Here is a 23,363-nt window from a genome sequence, read left to right as displayed (position 1 = left end):
AGTTACCTCAGCACTTCTCCTCCTGGCTTCTCCCCTAGCTGTAGCTGCCCTCTCACGGGCAGGAAGCTTAATTACCTCCCTGCCCGGCTGCCCTCACCCCTGGCTGCACCTGAGGGAAAGGCCTGACCAGGCAGTGGGGCTACTGACCTGGCAGGTGTGGGAAGGCAGCAGAAACCAACCTCAAGTCATCCCCCTGCACAGGTGGCTATTGATAACACTATGTTACCTTCCTAGGCTATGGTGGGTTTAAACAAGGCTTCTGTATCTTCAGAAAGTTGTGGTTAGTGTAAAAACCACACCCCTCCAAAACAAACAAAAAATCATAAACACAGTATAAAAATGCTATTTCAAAATACGTCTATTTTAAAATATTTAAAAGACTCTCTGTTCCTTAAAGACTGCCACATACGTACATAAGCTGTATAACACACTTGTCTTTTCAAATAAAGTGGTGTTAATTCCTGGGGCCACAATATCTTGATTGTTATTTCAAGCATATGTATATGCTCCACTGTGTGCGAAGTAAGGGTACTCTCTATATATATTTGTGCATCATGTGAGAGGTCAACCCACTGGGACATAAAAATTAGAAAAGAAAAAAAAAATGAGTTACTGCACCACCACATGATACCAAAACAAGGACATGGAAGGAAAGAATTAGGAAAATAATTATATAAGGCTACAGAGTTTTATTGAATGAAACTGGTATTTTTGTTGCCAAACAATAATTACAAACTGATTGAAATGACTAAGTAGCCATTCAGATTAGTGTTCATAAGAGTTTTGTTCACATAAACAGAACATGCTCATCATACTAATGATCTGAAATAAAACCCATGACTTGGCATAGTTTTCTGCACCATAACACAATTTACATTTCATTGCTACTAAAATCAAGCTGAAATACTGCAAACCAGTTCATCTTTACACTGCTTGAATTTTCTTTGCTGTTAATAAGCATCAGATGGATTTTTCACAAATAAGCATTTACACCTAACTTAGCAAAATTCAGTCACTCCCATTTATGTTCCTAAAAATATCTGAAAATTAAAACCTCCTAGGACTATTCAAATTTACATATTTCTATATTTGTATCACTAAAGATATCATGTTCATGTCTTCATGTCTTTTTTTTTTTTTTAAACAATAAATGCATTTCTATAAAAAGATGTACATCAATGAAACCTGCAAGTAGTCGTTTACAGAAGTTAAAAATAGAAGTCTTCAGTCTGTCTACAAAGCACAAAATCCTTAAAACATAACATTATGAAAAATATTCTTGTGTACACAATTATCCTTGTAGGAGACAGAAGAAGAGAAGATTTGCTGCTTTTGTTTATTTTTTTGTCTGTTTTCATTTCTGTTGTTTTTTAAAACCCACAAGTATACTGTGTCATGGAGGCAAACTGGCACAATATGGAACACAAAGACATTTGTTCATACATGTATACAAATGAAATGCAAAATTTTCAGTTCGCAGACTAACCTCACAAATGTTCTATGACACAAAACTACACATACACTTCATAAACCTGTTTTATAGCTAGCATTAGGACAACATTCAGATTGAATGAAAAACTTAATCTATACGAATTAATTAACATAGCTGATACTAGTACTAATGTGAAAATAGCAGGACAATGAAGTTCAGAATCCTAGTAGTATCCCATGCTTATTACATAAAAGAAGTTTAATTAATCTGTCACAAATATTAAGCAAATGAATTCTTCTGAATCTCTTATTTGGACAGACAATATAAAAAGATAATTTATAATTTATAAAAATCCTGAGTGAAATGCTCAAGCAGACCTATTTAATAACTCAAATGAACCTTAAAAAAAAACAACAACAAAAACAAAATAAATTCCTTAATGCACAGAGAATAATCGCAAAGGTAAGAAAAGAGATGCTGTTTTTCTGTGCCAAACAAAATTATGACACCTACCCACGATGTTTGTCAAGTCCAAGAACTGAACTACATGACATACAGATGGGGATATATAGGGAAAATGTTCAAAAGATTCTTGTTCAAGTGTGGTAGCAAAATCCATGAGCATTTGCAAAGCCGTTAGTCCAGGAGAAAAGACCTTTATCACCCCAGCATTGCTGTATATAGTTTTCCTGAGTCCCCAAGACTACTTCTTCATGAAGCAGAAGAAATACCAGCAGAATAATCCATAACTGGATTAATCTCAGCAAAAACAACAGCCAAAGTTGGCTGTTTTATACCAGCCAACAAATTTTCTAGGTATTCTGCAGAAGGGTATTCTTCAACACGGAAATCTCTCTCCAACCTTTGCACACACTCTTGTGCACATATCTAAGGTTATAATTTGCAATCAATCATAAAACTCTGGAAAAAAAAAAAAGTCTTAAAAGAAGGGGATGCAGTGGGGAGGAATGTGGGCACGAGAGAAACGAACAAGGCACTTCACAAAGAAAGTGTCCCTTTCTTCTCAGCCTGTCACATTCTTAGAATTTTAAATAATTAAATAAATAAAAACCACTGTGGATTTAGATATTTATGTAAAACATTTTTTCTGAGTAATTATACATTTATCAATGCTGTGAATTATCTTAGAAACTTCTCATTTCATATTCTTCTCTAAATAGCTAGAGACATTTTGCATTCCCAACAATTGAACAAATAGATTTTTAGACTCTGATATGACCTCTTCAAGCGAGCAGCTGTAAAACTCCCATTGTTCATAAAATCCTGCATATGTACATCCCCTAGTCCCCCTTCCATTCAATATATATGAAAATGCAATTTACTGTACGTCAAATGAAAAATGCAGTTTTCAAATGCATGACAACAGGTGCTAGTTAAATGATCAGACACTATTTGTTACCTAGTCTCTTACTCTCATTTGCAGCATGATAAATTGCATTTTAGCAGAGTACTGCGATCTAAGGGGTCTTGACATGCTTTTATTGATTTGCATAGGTTATATGCATGTATTCCTGTTTGTAGGCAAATAGTGCCATGAGTAAATTCAAGTCACCGTGCCTGTGTTTCAAGAAAATTGCAGTCATCACAGGGGAGCCAAGATGGAGTGAGGTTGGGTAAAAGAGACACATGCAGCCCATTGGAATCTCAGAACCTCTATTAAGATTTATAGGCTGCAGGATTCTTTTGGGCTTCAACATTATTCTTAGTAAACCCTTTCTGTCTTCAGTTGTTTATAAAAACTGGCAGCTTTAGCAAAGACAGAAGCTTATGTTGTAGGTAGCACAATTTAACATAATAGTGATAGCCTGTCCTCCAAATATCCTGATACTGATTTTGAAAAGAGAAATTGCATATCCTGGATTCCCTTTCCGATAATTTGAAAGGTTTTGTTTTTACTAAACATCCTCTCCTGCATTTACACAACATTTTGTGGACCCCAGTTAGTTAAGATCAGTTAACATAGCTGTCCTCTCCTACCTCTTCACAAGTTAGCCAGCATCATTATTCCCCTCTTAAAAAAAAAAAAGAAAAAAAAAAGGCCTGTATAGGAAAGTTACATACCTTCCCTGCAGGGTACAAATGACAGGCCTAGAATCAGGAACTGAGGCTTCCATACTTGCGTATCTTCAGATTGGGAATGATGTGATCCACTGTCATCAACATTTGCATACAGTTTCACCAGTTTAGCATCAGCATATGCCAGAGCTCACCCCCATTAACTAAAGAGAACATAACACAATGTCCCCATGCAGGAAGATTATCTCTATGCATGCACACATATCGTTTTGTATTACAACTGTTGGAGCTGGCATGCAACATTCAAGCTGGTGTCAATCCGTACAGGCTACTGATCCAATCATTCCCTTGTAAATTTGCACATTACTGATAAAGGTTCTGGTTACTGGGGGAGCTGCTATTGTATCAGTAAAAGGATTTAGACTTGACAGGTATACTTACACCTCATAGTATCCAAGGAGCTCCTCCTTACTTGTATGTTATTTCAGTATTGAAAATTTATTAAAGAACTGTTTCAGAGTAGCAGTTTGGCATTAAATTTGATGGAACTCGAGAACTGTATTCTTTTCCCTGTCTGTATCACAAAGCCTAAAGCCAAGCAAAATTAATTTAATTGTAAATTTAAGCTCAAAAAACAAAAAAAAAGAAAAACAAAAAAAATATTAAGAAAAAAATGAAATGATAAACATTAAGACAAGACAGAATGCACTATCTCAGTAAACATTCTGATCTGACATATAGTGCCACTCATGTGTCACTAGTAAATTCTAACCAAAACTACTTCATGTAGACCCTAACTAATGTCTAAGATAATTGCCCACATTATCAATTTTACTCCGCTATAGGTTTCTCAGTTTATGAAGATTCTCGTGTATGTTTCTCAACAAAGAACAAACTACAAACTGTGTTTACAGAGGCTGTAAAACTGAATGAATAAGCACATTACGACATATCCTGAAAGCATTTTTGCTTACTGTCTACCAATTTTTATACAGTTTAGCAGATGCTAAATATTCAATTTAGAATATTAACATTTAAGCAGGAGAAACAGCAATATCTCAAAGCAGAACTGACCTGCACAAATCATCCATGTATGACAGGATAAACGATTTGCAAAATATCAGAACAAAAATTCTGTTAATTGGTCAAAAAATATTCAATACATACTTAAATCTGTCAACCTGAGCCACTGCAATTCAGTTCCTTCAAGTCATTTATAGTTTGAGAGATCTAGAAAAAATATCTTCACTGTTCTGAATGAATTAACTCCTGCCTTTCAAGCTTGAAACTCTTCCTTGCTTAGATCTCCTAAAATGGTACACAGAATTAAAAATGATTATGCATATTATCTCTGTGTCCATGAAAAAAAATTACTACTTCCAATGTATTGGTATTGCCTCTACTTAGCCTGTTGGGCTCAGTCTTTAGCCCCATTTTCACATTCGTGTGAAAGCAGGCCTATATTCTCTACTTGCCAAAGGTTTTGCACATTAAAACAAAGCTTTAGAAATAGGTAGGATTTCAAACCCCATGACATCCAGCACCCAGGCCTACAAGCATTCGTTTTCTCCAGATAGAAAAGATCAACCTGCACACACTTCCCAGCCAGAAGACTAAAATATACTAGCAGAAAGGGCCACAAGCACAGTGCAATACCACAGTCAAATTGTCTTTTTAGGAAAGCAATTAAGCACGACAACTGACATAGCCAGGCAATCTGACTAGGTAGTAATAGTTCCTTAACTATTCATCAAAGCATGGAAAAGTATAATATTAACAGAGACAGCAGCTGATCTTTCTTTAATTATAAAAATCTTCAGGTAAAAAGAATTTTTTTTCTCCACATCTAAGCAATGAAAATTCAAATCCCATATACCTCACAAAAGACAAGGTTTGACAAATTAAAAAAAAAAATGTAGTGAAAGTGTTTTTAGAAATTCTATATTGCAAAATTCAGAAGTATGCAGAACTGAAAAGGACTCTTGGGATTTCTTGCTAAAGACCTTGCCTCTGGTACAAATCACCTATTTGTATTAACCTCAGAAAAGATGTAAAAGATTGTTCAGTTTCTCCCTAATGAGAGGAATTCAGCATGGTTGGCATAACATTCCATGATAATATTTCTACGCAACATCTTCACTAACACTTCAAAAGCCATCAAAAATTTAACAAAGAAAATGATAATTAATATCACAAAACGTACAGATGAACAAATTAGAGTAAGTGGCGCTATCAAGTTATTGGTTTTTTCCTCCTCTCCTTCTACTCTGTGGAGAGATAATTAGGATTGCTTGACTTACTATTAATTTGCTGGTACAAAATACAGTGCAGGGGGTTGTTTCTATTCCGGGACATGCCTAAAGGCTGCAAAGTATGCCTCTACACAGAGAAACATATGACTGACCACCACTGTATCACTTCTCATAATTCTGGTACTTTCAAAATCATGTTTTTCCCACGTTTGCTCTCTCTTCCCTTGTTTCAAGGTCATCTTCCTGCAACTTTCACTCAGGCTGCAGTCCTGTAAACATTTGTCTATACTTGCATAAATTCACACATAAATAGTGTGTGAATTTATTGCATTTATTGTGTAAGGCTAGGCACAGATAGGGAGATTCCCAGGAACCCAGCAGGCACTCCAGTAGCCGAGAAACAGCTACGGGGGGAAATACCTTTTAGCACCATTTTGTTTAGTGGAGCACATGTCTATGGCTGTGAAAGGCTGCACTCGTTCTAACTTGAATGGCTAATAATTAACAAGTACTCGTACATGCAAAAGATTTGATAACCTAAGAATAACCGTTTCTTAGATGCAGATGACCACCACAGAAGCAGTTCATCATCAAAAGACGACTGTTAGGTACCTGTAAAAGTGGACTTGAAAGATACTTTAATGTAAGAGTTCATCATTGCAGAAAGTGTTATTAAAAAAAATCGGAACTTCAAAAGAATGTGTTAAAGATTAAAAGCACTCCTCCAAACCTTTTGAACATCAGGAATTAAAATCTGACGCAGAAATATACATTTCAATTAACATCCAAGACTGAAAACTTATGACAATATATAAAGGAATTCTCTCACACGAATAGAGAAGCAACAAATCAGCATTAGCACTTAAACTATCAGAAAGGTTAATTCCACAGATCAAATGGATTTTCAGGGCATCCTTTGCAGATTCAGACCTTTATACTGAGAAGCTTGTCAAATAAAGCCACTCGAAGAGGAAAGAAAGTAGCCATGCCAAAGCGTATGTGTAGCTCGTGAGGTTGACATGCTATCACCATTCGTAAATAGTAAATCTATTTGCATTTTAGTAGCCCCCTATCTAAACACTACTCCCTCTGGAAAAAGTGTGTTCAGCAGTATTATAGTGCGCACACTTTGTTTGTGCTTATTAAATAAAAAGAAAGGATCACCTTCAACCATATTAATGATGGACTGGTGGATGAAGGATGTCTGCAAAAATTCACAACATCTGTTTGCTCCACTCTCTTCTCAGCGTGCTGCACCTATTCCTCATGCTTAATGATGCTCATCCACTCTGCAAGTTTTACGAACAAATGTGTGTTTAGCCACATTCATCATTCTGAATGAGCGTTCTTGATGAAGCATCCACTGGCCTGTTTCGCTCTTTCTGCTACACTTTAACAAATGACAACTGCTCTACGTATTTTTCATTTGTTAAAAATAAAAAGCTAAGTGAAGAATAGGCCCAGCAAATTTTTCTTTTACTCCTCTGGTAACTTTACTAGAAAATGGAATACTACATGCATTCAAACTGTATACAGGTTCACATGCACAAATCGAAATGGTGTGTATAGATGTATAGTATTTTCAAAACACTGTGCAGCAGAATACACCATACCAGAAATACATACTGTCCTATACAAAGAAGAGTAGTTCAATCTTCTCATGAAAGTAATGTATTATGTCACACTACAGTCAGTTAGGGCACCGATTCTGTGATGTATGCAATGCCTTGACACAAGCCACTCAGCATCTTTTGGTACCAGGCCAGCAATACATCACAGTGGACATCCATCTTCCATTTTCCAGCTTACTTGAAGCACACAAATATTTAAAGGGAAAGACATTTCCCAGAAAACATGTGCACCATAGATACCAATATAAAATAAATTCAACTGTGAGTAAGAAAGTGTGTCCAATCCAGGATACTTTTATCAGTTAGAAAAGCAAACTATAAAGGATATTAGTGAGTAAGTAGAGCTAAAGAATCAAATCTAATAAGAAGAAAATGCTCAGAAAAATTAAAGTGTGGAACACCTTCAGAAGTTAACTTTCAGAAGTCAGAGCAACTCACAATTTTCATTTGAGTTTCTGCACAGAAAAATTAAAATACTAATTTTCCTAAATACATGTACATGAGCTTTCTGATGCAATATGCAGTGAACCATTGCCAGGCTTATCTTCTGAAAGGATTTTGTATGCTTCCAAAAACTGTGTAGATGAAGTGAGTTTTTTGTGAATATCACTTAATGGTATTTCTGTGCTTTACTGATTGAGTTGCTGTGAGCCCATTTGGGTCTATATTGGTTGTCTGTGTTCATCTGTATTAGTTTGATTGAGGAGGCCAGTGGGCATATTGGATGAAGCATGTTACATTGTAAAATATGAATGCTGCATCCACACACTTAATGAATGTGTTAAGAACATTTATTGCAAAGCAACCACCTAAGATACAGGCAGATTTTGTGATTCCTATTTTCATGCTACCGTTTTATTAAACAGGTTGGGGAAAAACATGGATCCTGTAAAAGGATCTTAAGTTTGCCATAGATTGCCCTCCTACTGTGTAATAGTTCACAATGAAATAATTATGGATTAAAGAACCAAGGGAGGAAGCTTTGACTTATTTTCCATTAAAAATAAATAAATAAATGATCCCAAAACCATTATGTTCAAACCAAAAAGAGAGAGAGAGAAATGAAAATTCAATAAGCAGTTATATTTCATTGAGCAGTAGTAGGATACGGAATGAAACATGCACAAATTCAGAGTCATTGAAACTATTTAAAAAACTATAAATCTTGTATCCAAAAGCCAAACAACCCAAGTAACTTCTTACTAAAGCAGATACAAATTCTCTATAGAAAACTCTTTCTTTAAAATAATACTGGCATATACTAATAACGGCCACTGACAGCAGAAATACACTTAAAAACCAAAAATGTTACATGCTAAAAGATATCAATTCCTTAAACTTAGAGACAGGCTCAACTAGGCAATAAGCAAAAGGGATAGTTATCCAAATTTGGAATATCCAAACTGGCAGTGACAGCAAAGTGTTATGGAGATGTGCAACTCTGCTTTGCGATGGTAAATCCTGTACCAATGGTATGGTTGGTCAGAGGAACGCTGCTTTATCTTGTCCTCGAGACTCTACACACAAGTTAGATGGCATCAAAAGAGTAAATAAATAAAAACTAATTAAAACCTTTACAAATCATATTGTGCTGTTGCCATATATTAAAGTAAAACTAATACCAGCTCCTTTCAACCTTATCTAAAGCCATTAAGTAAGTCAGAGATATTGACTGGCAAACTCACAAACAAATGCCGCTTTGGGGTAAGTTATGTTCCATACCAAAAAAATGCATAGAATTATGGAAAACAGATGATGGCATTCAAATTCAATAACTATTGCCATAAATCAGCATGCACTGCTGATCTCCCTTTCCTAAGTTAATGCCATGTAAAATGAAGCTCTCGAGTTTCAAGACTCTATTTTTTGACAAAGTTTAGTAAGAACTTCCTGTGATGCCTCAACACTGATAAAAAGAAGGGGAAAGGGGAGAACTATATATCAAGTGAAATGAAATACATAAAAATGGAATCACTATGATTTAATAGAAATTGCAACAGATGTCTATTCAGGCTCCTCTGAGGTATAAGTACTCAAGGAATCTATTATTATGCTTAACAGAAAATTGTCCATGACAAATTTAAGCACTATGTAGAAAATATTCCTCTTCAGGTATCTACAGTGAATACTGTAGAACTGATAAGAGTTGCATATTTTTGTTATAAAAAGGAATTTGTAATTATAAAAAAATATACAAATTACTATTTTTTTTTAATAAAAAAGGTGCCTCTGATCATCATATTTCAGAAATTAGGTTCCACAGAGGATTTTTATATAAAAAAAATAATTTACATTTTTTGCTATGAATGCTTTTTTTCTCTACTGTAAAACAGATCTGTATCTGAAAATAAAAGAAAGGATTTATGCAAAAATAACCTCAAGGGGATCATTACAGAAACACAAAAAGTAATTTTCTACTAGAATTGTTAAGTGTATTTGCAATAGATGTTTAAAAATATGGCTACAAAATACATAAAACATACAAATGAAGGGGAATTAATACAAGCATGATAATTTAAATTGTATCCTTACTTAAGTGACAGACTGATTAAGCCACAAAGCATAGTTTCCAAGGGGGGGAGGGGAAACCTTTTGCTAATTTAAAGTTAGAGTGATATTAAAATACATGTATTTTGTGCTATGTAGATATGTAGCCGTCACATTCATTCTCATTACTTACATACGCATTGAGTACAAACAGTTTATTAGACTTCTCTAAATAAATCTCTAGGTATAGTTAATCACTTGAAAAAAAATAATAATAAGGAAAGAACAGAAAAAAATTGAAGGTGACAAGTGCAATTCCATACCTCTATAAACAAGAGAAACTGAACCCGGGATGATAGTGCTCCTACCCATGCAGAGTAGCAAGGAGCGCTGAGAGCATCTGTTCCCACCAGAATTAAAGGGAGTACCAGCCTACTTTGTGAGCGGTCCCCACAAGTCCACGAATGGCAGCGCACCCTTCCGTGACTGGCAAGGGAGGTTACAGAACTGGCGAGGCAGGTGCAGTCTAAGGCACACGTTAACTCAAACTGTACAATAGGTCTCAAGAAACACATCACAGTACTTTTGAGAAAATCAGAGCACAAATAACCCACAGATTACTGCAAATTACTCTGACAAAAATAAGTCCAAGCATATCTGACAGTAAAATTACACTCTCCTCAACAACAGTATCCCTTAGGTAACCCCCTTCTCTCCCCAGCCCGAATGTTAAATTGTCTCTTAGCTTTACAACAAATCAGGGCTAAAAGCTGCATACTGGCAGTAAAGCACTTCTTTCCATCTTCCATAAATTTTATTTCTTCTCAACAGCACCAAGTGTGGTATATTTTACAAAAATTATGAAAAGCATCAAAAAAAGAAACCAAATGTCAATGATGCGATTCAAAGCATTTGAAGGGCACTGTTCCCACCAATGGCAAGAACATCACAAAATTTCTTCCTCTACTGCACGTTGAGTTTATGCTTTTCGATGGAACAACAACATCTGTGAGCTATAGAGACTGCACTTCATTTTTTTCCTAGTGGAATCAGAAGTGCTTTATTTTAGACCCTTCCAAATATGATGACCATACTTGAAAAACAACACTGTCACTCATTAAATAATAAGGAGCAGCACCTAGGACAAAACTGGAGCTCTCTGACAAGGTCTTATCTTAAACTTTTTTCAGTTTTCTTATGGACTGAAATAGAGGTTCTGTATGAGTCTTGTCTCTTTCTCTCTCTCTCCCTCCTCCCCCCCCCCCCATATGATCATATCTGGCAATGAAAACATCTCTATTTATTTATTTATTTATCTACAGAATCAGTCTTACACACAGAAATCACAGAAACATGAATGGGAATAGGATGTTGTAAGGAGGCCCAGGGTGGAAGAACTGCAAACACAGGCTTTTTCTTTGCAGCTAATTTGTTACTTTTTTACATATACTTCAAAAAGCATTTTATACAAATGACTTCATTCTGCTTTTACCCACTGGGAACAATTCCATATCCTAAAGGAGATTATTTAAACTTTTCTCCTCCCTATAGCCAGCTAAGATTTTTATCAAAATACTGCTTTTGTATTTTTGCTTTGTCTTTTTAAGAAGTTCCTCCCTTGTATTTGTAATACCACCTCCCCTCTTTCTCCATATAGCCTCAAAAACACTTTAGCTCTTTTCCTAGCAATACTTCTCATGAGCCAAGCAATACCATGGATATAAATGCCACAGTGCAACAGAGAAGAAATATGCCTATATTCTAAATATGCCCAAAATTTCACTGTTGATGCCATTCTTCATCTAATCAGAAAGAAAAAAAAAAAAAAGTTTTGATCCTGTCCTCTCCATAAAATCTGTGTGAATATGCAGGAAACATGACCAATTTTCAGATGGGCTGTCTGTCAGACTCCCTGATCACATCTGGCAGAAAACAACAAAGGTCTGAATAGCTTGAGGTAACAGAAGAAATGTGGCCCAGGAAATAAATGAAGTTAAGATGGAGTCCAGAATTAATCGGCAGTATGCTGTTACCTTGCTCAGTACTGTTGTACACAGGCCACCCAAGACTAGGGATGCCCAGCATTAACAGTGAAAAACTGCATACCGCAAGGGGTCTACCTGCTCCATGCAGTTTAACAACTAAAAGTTAGATAACAAAAGTTAGATAACAGCATGTCTGTAATGGCAAGATAAAACAAAGAGTACCAGGTCTTACCTGGGTTAGTCAAAGATAAAGGTGCTTGTAATTCTCTCTCATTTTCTTGTTGATATATCACCATAATACAACATCCATAAAAAAAATCCCACTATCAAACTCAAATTTAGGTGTTATTTTTCTGTAAGTCCAGCCTTGTGTTGCCTAGGCACATCTAGGAGGACTACCCTAACAGCCTTCAGCACTTGAAGACAGAAGATGAAAAAGAGGCAGAGTAATGTCACTTGAATCACTATCTGTTCACATACATATATATGAACATGCAAGTATGTATATGAATACATATGAACATATATTTATATATTTCCAACAATGTATGTTAAAATGCCATAAATGTTTTCACTACTTGCCATGCCCTGCTCTTGGATGAGGACTTTAGTTGCTTATTTTCTTGTGCTCCAGAAACAAAATTTCCAACACGTGTCTGTAGTCAAGTTGATCTTTAAAAGGTATATTAACCCCATATCATCAACACTTTCAAGTTATGTTGCAATTTAAAAGAAATTTGAGATGGCCCAGCAATATTTCCGTACAAAAATTATACTCCTTATTCCTTCAGCAGAAAGTCAAAAGAAATAGGAATATCTAAATACTCAAAATCCTTAGTACATTGTGACATCTTTTAGAGAAAAAAATCTTTAAAGTGTTGTGCTTGCTAGTAGCATTCAGATAAACTTTGTTTTCATCTTTTATTGTACGACCCTCTTTTTAGAGAAGTCACCACATGAATCTAGACTGACACACATAAATATTTCACACTGACTAATAAAAGGTTGACATATAAAGAATAAATATTGTGTGTGCTAGAACCAGCCTCTGCTTTAGACACACCTGAGTTCACATCTTTTAAATAGGACATGTCAGCACTGTGTATCCTTACGAAATCAGACAGACCACACACCTGTCATTGACTTAACTGGGCAAGAAACATGACTGGTGCTCAGAACTTCAGCCAGAAATGCAATTATCTGGCAGGAAGAAAATTACATATACACAGTGAAGTTTAGCAGAGATATTTTGCCATTATTAGCACCTCTCTTATAAAGAGGCCATTTTATTAGTTTTAGGTGTTAAAAATCACAGAATCACAGAATTGTAGGGGTTGGAAGGGACTTCGAGAGATCATCGGGTCCAACCCCCCTGCCAAAGAAGGTTCCTTAGAGCAGGCTGCCCAGGTAGGCGTCCAGACGGGCCTTGAATATCTCCAGAGAAGGAGACTCCACAACCTCCCTGGGCAGCCTGTTCCAGTGCTCCGTCACCCTCACTGTGAAGAAGTTCTTTCGCATGTTGGTGCAGAACTTCCTGTGCTCAATTTTGTGGCCATTACCCCTTGTCCTGTCCCCACAAACCACTGAAAAGAGGTTGGCCAAATCCCTCTGATCTCTCTGTCTCCCACACTTCAGGTTTTATAAACACTGATAAGATCCACCACCACCATCCCCCCCCCCCCCCCAAAAGAAAAAAAAAAAAAGTGTTTTTGAGAAAATGACTTGCATACCAGAAAGCATTTTTTGTTATAATTTTACACTTTTAATTTTTTTTTAATCCAACACAGACAGCAAATGTTTTTTGTTATTCCAATAAATGAATGACAGCATCGTGAATTAACGAGACTAAAATTTTCAGTGTTACTGATGCCCTGTGTGAAGACTTACACTGCACAGCTTTACTCTAGGATCATTTCTAGGGTATGACACCTAAACCTTGGCAAAGCTACATCCATTTCTGATTATATATGGTCCATACCTGGTACAACACTTCCTCTTGAGATGGGTTTAATACAGAAGACTGCTTGATAAAGTCTTCTTCAGAGAGAAAAAACAAACAAACAAAAAAGCCTCTCCAACAATTACCTTCTTGTGCTTTGCTTTCCAGCTATATATATTCTTTAAACTATGTTACCTTTTTCTTTCCCATTTTTTTTTCCTTTCCCAAATTGTATTATTCCCAAAGTGAGCATGTGCTCTCTTTCTAATGCACTACATTGAGCAGATATACATATTTCTCTCTGGGAAAACCCAGACAAAAAGTGGAAACCCTTAATAAATATAGGCTTTAACAACTCCCAGCTGCTCAGATGTGACAGAGGTCTGATCTGCACCTGTAATTGTTCAAAAATGTTATTTTGCAATAACAAGGCAACTTCCTGATTAATTCAATTTAATACACTTTTTTAAAGTGCATTAAAAGTAAATTAAACTAAGCTGGAAAAGACACCAGAGTAAGAACACTCACAGCAAAATTAATGAAGAATATAACAATATAAACATGACTATTTAAAAACAGCATTTAACTATTTCCAATATAAATTGTGTAGCAGAACACTAGAGTAAACAAATGCTTCCAACGTGAAGGGGTTCCCATCTCAGTCTGTAACAGACTCAAATTCTGATTAAATGTCTCTTAGTAATTCATTTTGAATCAACCCAGCTATTTATTCTAGTCAAACTTCTCAGATGAGAAAGATTAACTCATCTCATTTACTCCCAGCATCACATGCAGCTTTCAATCTCATAAGTCATAATGAGTTAAGAAAATTAAATTACAAAAACAAGAATTCAGAAGGACACGTTATCACCTGCCCCAAAGAGGTGTTACTTGGCTGTATTAATATTTGTAAAACAATTTGGATTCCCAGACAAAAGCAGCTATGCATACAGGAAATATTACTCGTAATGAACGCTACAAACACACGGTTCTTTCTCAAGGCCCTACTCAGAGGTAGCAATACTTGATTGCTCTTGGCTCTCATTCAGTCGGCCCCAATGCTTTGAAAACTCTTTGGGGCTTTTGTGAACTACGCTAACATACAAAAGGATATAGTTCACCAAAAAATAAAAACAGAACATGTAGGGGGGAGTCAGCAGAAAAGACTGAGGAAGGGACAGGATTGCTCAAAACTTCTGGCAAGAGTTTAAAAAATAAAAAATAAAAAGGTGTGTGGGATCACTGGCAGGGGAGGAGAACAGAAGGCACAAACAACTCAGCTCTTGGTATGAGGGGAAACAAAGGTCCAAATAATTCCCAGAGTGGTAAAGGAGAAAAAAGGCAGAAATAAGATTAAAGGCAGAAGCATCTCCTGGCATAGAGAAAGATTGTTCAACAGGTTTGAAAAATGAATAAACTGTCAGGTGTGGACAGAAATATGTATAGAGCTGCCTGTGTAATGAGCTTGGCCTACTATGAAACCACCACAGCCCTAAGCATACAAACACAACAGACAATTCATCCCCAGGGTAAAGCCTAGGTGTGTTTCTTTCTTTCTTTCTTTTTTTTTTTTTTTAAAGAAACTGTCAAAGATTACATTACATGTCCTTTTGCAGTATTTTGTTTTACAACGTAAATACCAGAATACAGTAGAAACTAGTTAGTGACCTGATTCAGTAGTGAGAGCAAGCAGGAGAGAGATGAGCAGATCTTCTGCTAGATTGAAGTTCTGAACTGCATGCTGCCATTATTACAGCAAGAAAAATTTCCCTACATTCTTCTAGCTTCTTCCAATGATAGTAACAGCCAAACACACACAAAACATCAACCATCGTCTTGGTTTCATCAAGAGCTGGGCAGATGACACGTACTTCAATGTCCAGAGGATTTCCAGTCATCTTTAATTCTGGAAGAGTCCATTAGTATTTCTTTGGGTTTGCTTTTTCGCTCCTGGGTGTGATTCATGCAACATTAGAACATCAAGTCTTCAGGGACAAAATTAGGATCTCAAAAGGCAAGGAGAACAGCACACAGAAAGGGAACAAATTCTTAACACAAAGATCTGGAATCCAACAGATAGCCCTGATTCTCCAAGCACACCCATGGTTTCACACTCCTTCCTTCTTTCACAGGAAAACAACAGCACAATCAAAGTATATGACTAAAGACAGAATCTCTTCCTTTGTATTTAGATTCAAAACAGAAAGGCAACATCAGAGAATATATAAAGAAAACATCCCAAATAAACAGGGCAGGGCTGGGTTACTCCCTTAACTGCTGTGGGTTTAGACACGTAACTAGCCAAGGAACATTTTGAAAACACAAACATTTCTTGGGAAATGGGATCACTTTATTCCTAAATAGTGGTCAATACAAACTAAGTCTTAAAAGATCAAGTATTCACAGCATCTGTAAGAATTAGGATAGAAATCCCTCAATTGTACCTTAACGTGTTAAGGTACGTATACAGAAGAGAATACAAACGCTTATATTTGTGTGCTACACAAATAAATAACTTGCTTGTTTTGAATGACTAAATCACAATTTCTGTAACAACACCACTCTGCTTTGATATTATTTCATGACCTTCAGCTTGATAGACTGTATCTTATTTACATTACAAACTTTCCTAGCAAGTCACTACAGCTGGGAATTAATCTTGATGCAACTGGCACACAAGAATCTGTACTCACACACTGCCAAGCTGCCTTGTTTTGGGCAGAGATTACACACAGCTGCTCCTCAGTGGAGCCTGTTCAGCTGCAGCTAGGCATCCTAACAGAAGTTGCAGAAGAGCTCCTTGTGCTTCAGCACAAACCAAGCATCTTAAATCATGATATTACAAACAGCAGACCCATTGAACTGATAGAGTACATAGCCACTGTATTCTCCAATCCCAGCCAAAACCAGTTCTCAAAAACACATGAAAAGGACAATATGAAACCTATGATCTCTTAAGAGAGATTGTTCCATCGTGTATTGCTGCTGATAAATAAATCCAAAAGAAATCCAAGGCACCATTAACAGAAATGTATTTTTTGAATTGACAATTCCATATGGTTTTATGGCAGACTTTCAGTCCAAGTTGTTTTTATATTACTCATTTGTTTTTGCTAAATATAATATATTGGAGAAGTATGATTAAGATGAAAAAGCATTCCTTACTTCTCTCACTGTAGAATGTAATTTGTAAGATGCATTTGTAAATTCAGAATGCTTTTTTAAGGTCTAATCTGGAACTAGAAGCTATCTTTGTACACATTAACCATCTAATATTACCTGCTCAAAGGTGGCTTGTCTGAGACCAACAAATAAAGCTTAAGGGAAAAAACTGCTCCCTTCAGGATGCATCCTGTTGTTAAAATGTCATTGTTTGCATAATAAAGTACTTCATGTCATTAACCTTTGGTGTAAATATTGTAAATGATATTTCTTTTTCTGATAATTAAACTTAGTGTGCAAAAGAGTGACAACTAGTTATAAAATCTCATTTACACTTATCCACCATACTGCTCTTTGAATGAATGATAGTGCTTTTAACTATTTTCAGCTGAGAAGTACCATTTATAATAGAAAACAGTTTTATACCTGGACACTGTAATGAATCACTGAAATCACTGTTTGGAAGGCTATTCATGGAAATAATCCCACTGAAGTCCAGGAGACCTGCTCTTACAAGTACACACCAATGTGAGTATGGGCTGCATAATTAGGTCCTCTGTGATCCCTCCTAATATTACCTAGAGGCTAAAGCACAGCATTTCTCTGTCAGGATCGCCAGTTACCTCTTCAGGCATTGAACAAGTTAGGTCCAGATTATTTGCATGAGCTGTCTATCCTAAACTTGCTCATAACCTGTATCCGGTCAGTTTACCATCAGCTACAGATTTGTCATTCTGTAACTCTAATTTATTCTCTGGCACATCTTTAATTTATAGCTGTTGTCCACCTGCCACCACTTTGGTAGGACTCTGGCTCTTTACCTTCATGCACATGCCTGGCTAGTGCAATTACCATTTAGAAGAGCAAATACTGAATATTTATTTTCTGAATACTACTTCATAATATTTCTGTTTTGATGGAGTTTTGGTATATACATGTTATACAGCTTACAATATGCCCATTGTATAATCTGGAATACTCTTTACATGCAACTTTTAGATAATTATGAAAGGTTCTCTGTAAGAGGAATGGGAAAATGAGTCAGAAAACTGAGACATGCATGTGAACTGCACTGCCATACAATGACTTTTTTCAGAACTCTATTAGAAAGTGCTGTGACAATTTCATTTTGTTATGTCCCATTTTTAAGCATCATATCTTATACAAGTCTTAAAATGCACTAATTGGAAATCCTCACCATGTACAGAACACTGCTTTCAAAATGACAACTGTTCCTCTTTCATCAGAGTACTCAATAGCAGGAGAAAAATCATTTCCAAAATTCAAAGCATTTTGATCTGGTTCTGTCAAAATGCTATGTGTTCTCGGTTGGCAATAACACTTCAGTCAAAATATGACTATTTTGGTTCAGGGTGGTGGCTTTCTGAATATCATTACCTCCACAAGTTGGGAAAATAGAAATAAATAAATAAATAAATAATGACTATTGCTGCTTTGCTATACCGCCTGTAAGGAACCTTATGGTGAACCTGTGCAAACATTCCAATTTAAATTTAGAATATTTTTAATAAAGTCTAGCCCCACAGAAACAGAGCATGGTTTACTTCAGTTAATAAATATCCATTAAGCGCAAGGACTTTTTTTTTTTTTTAGGTAGAAGCAAAGGGTATGAGAAATTATCAAACAGGTATTAATTTATGGGTATTAAAGGCTGCTGTTTACCAATTTCTCTCTCCTGAAAGACAGTAGTATCTCCCAGACTTTTTCCGTAGTAGGTAGCTATCTCACATAAAGAGCATTTTGGAAACATTTCCAAATCACAATTCACAGAATAATTAAGGTTGTCAGGGACCTCTGCAGGCCACCTAGTCCAAATCCCACACAAAGTGGGTCCAAAATCAATACTAAATCAGGTTTCTGACACCTCCCACCAGTGACTACAAAATTACTGAAAAAGATAAGACAACTTGTGAAATTATTCAGCTATTTTCATATGCCTGTTAGTTGGTACAATACCAGTGCCTAACAGTAAAGGCAAGCAGGCTGGCATTTCTTCCTTATTTCCAACTGTTATTACAGACATCTAGATTCCTTTCTGCAGTGAAAGCGCTGGACATCTGTAGAAGCAGTAGGCAGCAAAGTGATAGAGCCAGGATTATGCAAGTTGCCAGATGCATATGGACAACAAGTTGTCTGCAGCTTGAAGAGTAAGAATCAGCAGTATAAGAGTCATGCTCCGTTTAATCAAGGAAAATAAATATAAGCAAGACTTAAAGCTAAAGTAGCTAACAGTTTTGTTCGTAACAAAACAGCAGATTGCTGACACGACAGGCTCTCTCATGTGTATGCTGAATTGTCTCAAATGGAGCAGAAGACTAGCTTGTGGGCTGCAATATTCAAGACTCCATGTAAAAGATGGTATGCTGTACATCTAAATGTGCCAGGATGTTTGCCCTGATGACAAGCCAAACGCACCACTGAGTTACTGCTGCCAGGCTAGCCTGACATTATATGAATAAAGTTGCTAAAACACTGGCCAACGCTTTGGTCTTCACTGCTCTCACTAGCTCACAGACCTTAACAAAGCTTCAGTGAAAACATGTATGGCATTAGACATCCCAGCTGAAGACATAATAGTTAACAAGCACGAATCCATACAAGATGAAAGCTGGGATTCTGAATTTATTCACCTTAGGTAGCACTGAGGAAATCAAACATTTGCATTCACTGCAGGGTGCTGCTAATTACCACAACCACCATCAGATTTACTTCTATCACTTTTGCCAAAGTAGTCACTCTCAGCAATACAAAGGTTAAGGTTTGTGCCTGATAAAACCCTTCTATCTCTACCCATTGTCATGCAACCCAAAGTAGATGTCAAAAGGGGCAAGATTTATTCTTCCTTTCTAGATGCACACAAATGGGATCCACCATCACAAATTTACATGAAGACACATTTTCACTACTGGAAATAACAGATGTCTCTCAGAGGGCCCAGGTAAACTTATTAAGAAAGTCATCTAGTCTTAAATATAAACTCTTCCAACATAATGCAGTTGCAGTTGTCTTTCACAAGGGATATCTTCAACATCAGATTTTTAATGAACAGCTCTCCAAGAGTCCCCAGCATCCATAGTACAAGTGCCAGCAATCCCTTGCCTTTGCTATGCAAGGAATGACAAAATTGAATGATCAATGTGCCACTGCATAACCGAATGGTTATGTGGAAAGATAATGAAAGAATGGACTTAGGTTTAGCTTTTATGGTATCGTTTTTCACCTTCCCACTCCCCAGTTACTCAGTGTCTTGCCAAAGGTTAGTCTTTTCTGTTGTAACAATTCAATTTTTTGTGAAACTGTGGTATAAAACAATCTGGAGAGAGGAGGGGTGGGATTTTTCAAGTAGAGATCACGAACAACAGACATGACATAGCTACAACAAACACAGGAGATTGGATCAAACACCTTAATCTGGCTTCATCGCTGGTATATTATGACTTTGGCAATATAAGCTTGAAGTTAAGCTGTAAGTGAATGTCAGAAGTGAAACCTAGTTTTCACTAGTTGGACTGAACCAATCTCACCTACACTACCAAAACCACAAAAGTTCTCCCACACAAAAAGGTGTTATCACTGCAGTTGCAATGTCCAATTCATGGTAGACAGCAAAACCCATACACACTGGGGATTGGCCAGCTAGAAAGTGGCTCTGTAGAGAAGGACCAGGAGGTCCTGGTGGACACCAAGTTGAACATGAACCAGCAATATGCCCTTGCAGCAAATGCCTGCAGCATTCTGGGCTGCGTTAGGAGTGTTGCAAAAAATTAGAGATTTCACAATCTCGTAAATTTGAAGCAAAGAAATCACACTATAGTCGGTTGTACAGAAGAAGAAATCCAAGAAATCCAAGAAACCCAAGAAGAGAATAAGCTTTTGCTTGAGAATGCTTACCTTTGCTTTGACTTTTTGACATCTATCTCACATCACCATTGTTTCCCATTTTAATAGTGATTTTCAAATATTATCATGAAACTTATTAAAATGAATACTAATGTTAGATTAAAAATATGAAAAAAAGTATTTTCTTTCTATTAAGAATGTTTTCTTCTAACTTTAGAGCAAAAGAAAAGTACTGTGATGTCCTACACCACCTCAAGAAGTGTTTGGACAATGTTCTCAGATACATAGTCTGATTTTTTGGGTGTCCAGAAGTTGGACTCAATGATCCTTGTGGGTCTCTTCCAACTTGGGATATTCTATGATTCTATGACCACATTTATTTTATCAATCTAGGTATCTTTAACAATCTCAAGAACTTGATATCAGACACTGTTAAGTATTAACACTACTGTTTTCCTGTCCTCCTATTTGATAGTCATTTCTTCTTGCAATGCCTTTTTTTTTTTTTTTTAACACCTTATGACAAGGATCTACTGCAGGTCTATTTCGGGACTAAAACAATAAAAGTCCAAAAAGAAAACAGAAAAGGGGAGGATGGAAATGGGAAGGTGTCGAGGGGTTAAGCCAGTTCTAACTTCATGAGCTATATTGTGACTCTAATGTAAATAAACCTCAACTCATAGTATGTTACCCTCCATTTAGTATCTGCTGATTTCAGATGAAACCACATGTGAAATCGTGTACTAGCAAATGTCAAGGTATTACAAAGCAATCCAAATGCTTTCTGGAGAATTTCAAGACAGAAAGACCTCTCTAAAAAACTGAATTAACTGATTCTGAAAAATGAATTAACAGAATCCCGTTAATTCATCATCACTCTTGGAAAACTAGTTCCTACATATAATACATTGCAGAATTTTATCTTATCTTCAGTCTTTCAAAATGATTCCCATGTGCCAGAAATACAACCTTGAAATTGCTAGTTTTTAAAATGTGGATTTTTTAATATAGAAAATGTAGGTTTCCCCTCTCCATAAAAGAACAAGCCTTCATCAAATGAATAATTTAAAACCCTCAAGTCATCATACATTCCCATTAATCTTTTTGTTCAATACACATACTAGCAGTGAGACATTGTTGCGAAATCTACAGTAGATGTCCAATTCAAACAAACCAACGTGGTTTTATACTTATCTTTAAGAAATGTATCCTAGATGAAATAGATCAGTCTTTAAAATTAAACAGCAGCTTGTAACAACTGCATTTACCATATTGTGAGACTGTTTGGAATCATCACAAATACAGGTATAGTAGATTTTTCATATGTAGAAGATCAAAGTGCATTATATTACTTCAAAGACACTGCAGTATTCCCCTTCCCATCTACAGTATACTATATGAATTCTTGTCATTATATCAATTTAATCCACTGCCATTTTTTAGGCTACTGTTTGTCTAACCGAATGAAGAACAGAATAGTTGGCATTTAATGTGACTGCATTGCTTTTTCCAACCCGCCTACTTTAAAGAAAAAGTTTGTTGAGTGCACACAATTCACTTTACAGATCATTTGAAATGCATAAACAATTCCAAATGCAGAAATAACAAAAACAATAATTTGTCATTCTGAAATGCTGAAACGCTTGGAGGAAGATTTGAATATAGTACACTCTTTTGTTTGTAAGCATGGTGATTTGCCAAGCTGCACCTCACACTGCACTAACCCTAGGGCATTCCAGTCACAAACACACTTTGATCTGCTGTGCTTTTGGATTCTCTCTCTGAGGGCTCTACCTTTCTTGACAATCCCAGAGGGAAAACGCAGCATTGCACTCTTTCCCATGTACCACTCCAAAATGAGTGCTCCATATGCTTGCTGCTAGTTCAGCCTTGCACTGCTTTTCCACAAGCTTGTTTGTATAATAACGACAGCTGCAGGATTCTTCAGCTGAAGTTGTGAATTGGGTTTGGAAAAAAAAAAAAAAAAATGGAAGGGAAACCTACAGAGATTATATGACAAATGAGAAACAATATTACTTCTGTGCAGTCTTAATGCATACACCAAGTAGAATGTAGCCCCAGTTTTGTATGCATATATCTGGGCATCCTATTTTAAAGAGGACTAAATATAGTTAATATTTATTTTGTGATACTAACAGTGAAGAGCCAAACTTCAGCAGGTAAGGGTCAAAAGTCAGTGGTTAATAACTTTAGAACTAAACCTGTTTCAACTCATTGGTACTCAGATCTGCTGAGAAAGAATAAATATTGCAAAGTAGTCAACAGTGATAGAAATCTATTACAGAATATATCTCTACATTTTAACAAAAATTATGATTGTAGCAATGTAAGGCATATTTGGAATAAATATCTACTTTAATTTGGTTAAAAAATACATTGACAACATATGGAATAAAGCAGCAGCTTGATCTGTCACTATATAATTCAGCAAGGATTTACATGCTTGAGAAAAAAAAAAGCAGCAGCCCTTAGGTCCCTTGTCCATGCTACTCCTCATCCAATTATAATTGGATGTCCTAATTTTCATGTTCTTAATAACTTTAGACAGAGCATTTC

The 23,363-nt window shown here is 36.2% G+C and overlaps 2 protein-coding genes across 10 annotated transcripts in view; both read right to left on the bottom strand.

Annotated features, from left to right (window-relative positions):
- The window catches only part of LRMDA (leucine rich melanocyte differentiation associated), a 669,624-nt gene that overhangs the window by 424,625 nt on the left and 221,636 nt on the right, over positions 1–23,363 (bottom strand).
- The window catches only part of LOC310902275 (uncharacterized protein), a 261,603-nt gene that overhangs the window by 64,352 nt on the left and 173,888 nt on the right, over positions 1–23,363 (bottom strand). For 2 of the 9 annotated variants that reach the window (XR_014586601.1, XM_083843532.1), the window contains exon 1: positions 7–11,118. The exons of 4 other annotated variants lie outside the window; for them this stretch is intronic. The gene's annotated coding sequence lies outside the window, so the exon portion shown is untranslated. Of the gene's footprint in view, positions 1–6; positions 11,119–23,363 lie in introns of those variants that run through there. 3 more of the 9 variants (XR_014586602.1, XR_014586603.1, XR_014586604.1) reach the window with 3 other exon arrangements.

The sequence above is a fragment of the Anser anser genome (assembly GCF_964211835.1).
Source record: "Anser anser genome assembly, chromosome: 7".
Classification (NCBI taxonomy): domain Eukaryota; kingdom Metazoa; phylum Chordata; class Aves; order Anseriformes; family Anatidae; genus Anser; species Anser anser.
Note: the sequence above shows the minus strand (reverse complement) of the source record. Positions and strands in the feature narration are given on the sequence as shown.